This window comes from Athene cunicularia (assembly GCF_003259725.1).
Source record: "Athene cunicularia isolate RWA chromosome 3 unlocalized genomic scaffold, athCun1 chr3_part1, whole genome shotgun sequence".
Taxonomy (NCBI): domain Eukaryota; kingdom Metazoa; phylum Chordata; class Aves; order Strigiformes; family Strigidae; genus Athene; species Athene cunicularia.
This window is the reverse complement of record NW_020799097.1, coordinates 44,796,822-44,800,038: the sequence shown is the minus strand read 5'-3', so window position 1 is coordinate 44,800,038 and position 3,217 is coordinate 44,796,822.

Sequence of the window (3,217 nt, the reverse complement as noted above, 5' to 3'; positions counted from 1 at the left end):
TGCAATCACTGGGCTCAGACTGCAGTTTTGACACCCACTGCCAGCTCTGCAGGCAGCCTGCCATGCTAACCACACGTGCAGTGAACCCAAAGATATTACAGAAAAAAAAAAACAAACAAACATAATGAAGATCAGGAATCTTTACACCAACATACAGAATGAGTTTATTAGTGCCTTCCTACCCCCAAATCAAACTGCAGGCCTCAGAAGAAAAAATCAGCTTGCTATATAACAAAGGAGGCTTTAGATTTATACTAACTAGAAAAATCTACTTATTCTGTAATTCTCTCTTCCTTTAGGCAGCCTTTCTAGAAGACATTACAGATAAAAGTGTACTTTAATGTATTGCATCTTGTTTTGCTCTGCAAGATGTATTTGAGAGATGACTGTTCCAGACTGTGCTATGCTTGGGTGTGTGCAGCCAGACAGGCATGTGGGTGTATCACTGTTAGCTCTTATTTTCTCCACTCAAAAAAATGAGAAGTGGTAATTTGCAAAGATGCAAAACTGGATTCCCACCCTCCCTGAACAAGAGAGGCGGCTGTCAGTCTGGTGGGCAGCACCTGCAAGCTTCTTTGAGGCAAAGAAGACCATATCTCAGGAACCAGTCTGAGACTGCAGCACCCACGAGGCACAGGAGGAGAAACCCAGACAATGTGCTGTGGCTTGTGTTCCTGGGCACTGCTGCCCGCTAACAAGTCAAATACAAAGTCATTTGCCACAGGTAACAGTGCTTCCCTGTGAGGCTGTGCACCTCCCCTGAAGGAATGGACACTGCCTTCTTCTGCAGCCAGGGAAAAGGAGGCTGAGGACATGCTCTTGGCTGCTTTGCCCACAGATAAGCTTGGCTACCAGACTGCCAGGCCAAATGGATTCAACACCTGCTGGCAGAAGACTTTGAAACCCTGAGGAAGAGAGGCTGGCAGAGCACTACTAGTGAGTCAAGTGTGTGGGACAGGTGCAAGGGTACAGAACTTGTGCTTTATCCATGTTCTTTATTTGCTGTTGTTAAACTCTGGCTACCAAGATGTGACACCGGGACCTCCACCTTTTAAATAGTCAAGTCCAGTCAGTGCTGTGCAGGTCACAACCAACCTCTTAAAATCTGGTTTATGAGCAGGACAGCAAGGCTGTCGGGGTGTCTATGGGGATCTGTATCTGACATACCAGGAGGTGCACGAGGCTCTGCTGGAGAGGTTTCCCACACTGCATCCTGGGAGGCATCACTGTGCACTGCACCCTTGCAGCCTCTGGGCAACGCTACACCACAACAGGAGTAAGACAGTGTAAGGTTCTTCTCCAGTAGAAGGGTGGCAGTCTCCTTGCTGAACCAATGTTAAACATCTGACTAACACTGCTCTAACAACCTTGGGGCAACTGGCTTGCCTTACAGTCTCCCTTGCATCTGCATCTTAATGCCAGCAAAGGCACAAGCCAGACTACCAAAGCAGCACTGACTTTCGGAGCATAAATTCCAGTAATGTTTCCTTCAAGACACCAGGTCTGCCTACCTTGCCCAGGTCAGCACTGGGAGGTGAATGATTTACTCCCTCTTTTCCTCCCTCCTCCCACTCACAAGTCATCCCCAGTTGTGCTGGCCACTGATTCAAAATGCAGGTTTTAGAATAGCTCATTTGCCTCTGAAAGTCAAGCAGTGGCAGCAGCTGGGATGTGGATGCCCAGGACCTTTCTCTGCCCTCACAGAAGCTTAGATCCCATCTGTAACTGGATCCCTCTTATCAGTAACACAGCAAGCAATTCCCTTGCAGTAGCAAAAGGTGAGACCAGCTACTAGGCTGTGACAGTCCAGATTTATTAGGCTGTCTGCCACCTGAAACAAATCTTCAGCCTGAGATTTGAAGGTGCTGTAGCTGAGAAAAAGCACCTTTCATATTTGTTTCTTCATTGCCCTGTTGTGAGAATTTAACAAAACCTCATGCTGCAAATGATCAGCTGTGGCATGAAGCAGCTGCTGCTCTCACTTTCCACTCTTATTTTGTTACCTGTGCATCATCCATAGTGTGAAGTGGCCCAAAAGCTGTGAAGAAGTTGCTCAGCCAGCATCTCACTAAGGATGAGGGCAGAGGAGCACAGCAGGTTTTAGAGGGAGCAACCTGTTTGTGGAACGGGATCTACCGGGTCCCTGGGACCTCTCTGATCCCATTAATTCCTGAGAACAGGGCGTCAGCACCGTATCAAACACATGCTACGTATCAAACATGGGGCTCTTGCGCTGTAGCCTGTGATTATGGAATACCCATAAGTAACAAGTTAAATGTGAGGAATGAAACAAAATGCTGCAAGGAGCTACCGCAGGAGAGTGTCAGAGCACAGTAGCTTTCCTGGTGAGTGGAGGCAGAAACAACTGCTCTCACTGATGTTGCACAGCAAAACTAAATGCAAAACTGCTGGTACTTGGAGGAGTCAGCACACAAACCCAAACGCCACAGCTTTGCTCAGGGCTCTCCTCTTCCTCATCTTCCTCCTTTGTCTGATCTGTCCCATACCCTGAGGTAAAGTGTCTGCAAGGCCCTGGTCATAGTTGGTGTCTATGCCCTACAGGACACTAGAAGTTGATCCATTTGTGTGAAGAATTGGGTCACTTCTATTACCCCTGATGGTGTAATAGAATACCTAGCTTGTGTGAGTTTTTTGGAGCAGCTGTGTACACACCACAACATGTGATGAAGGACTAAGTATTTGGGCAGTGGTGTTAATCAGAAAACAATGGACATTGTTAGTGTTTTAGGGTCAGTGTGATGTGCAGAGCCATGGATATTTGGCAGAATATGATGTGAAGTCCCACCTGTACCATCACAGGGCACCCAAGGCTCTTGCTGCCACAGGAAGGCTGCAGTGAAGGGAGCGCTGGGACCCTCTGTGCCCGCAAAATCTTGTTACCCAGTGGGCTGAGGGTTTTATTTTTAAGTCACTTTGCTTCCCTTTCTGCGTGTAAAGGTGCTCTCCCCAGTCACCTAATCGAGCATCACAATAAAAGAAGGAAAACTGCCGCGGGGTGTCAGGTGTTTAGAGACGCGTGTCGCCACGTTGTGCTGCGGTCAGGCTCTGGGGTGTGATGGCGTGGCGCCTTTTGTCCCAAATACAGGATAAGATACGAAGCCTCCGTTCCTCCGCAGAGGAACAGCGCGGCGCTGCTCGGCGCAGCACTCCGCGGATATTTTAACGGGTCCGGCTCACGCGCAGGCCCCCGGGCGTG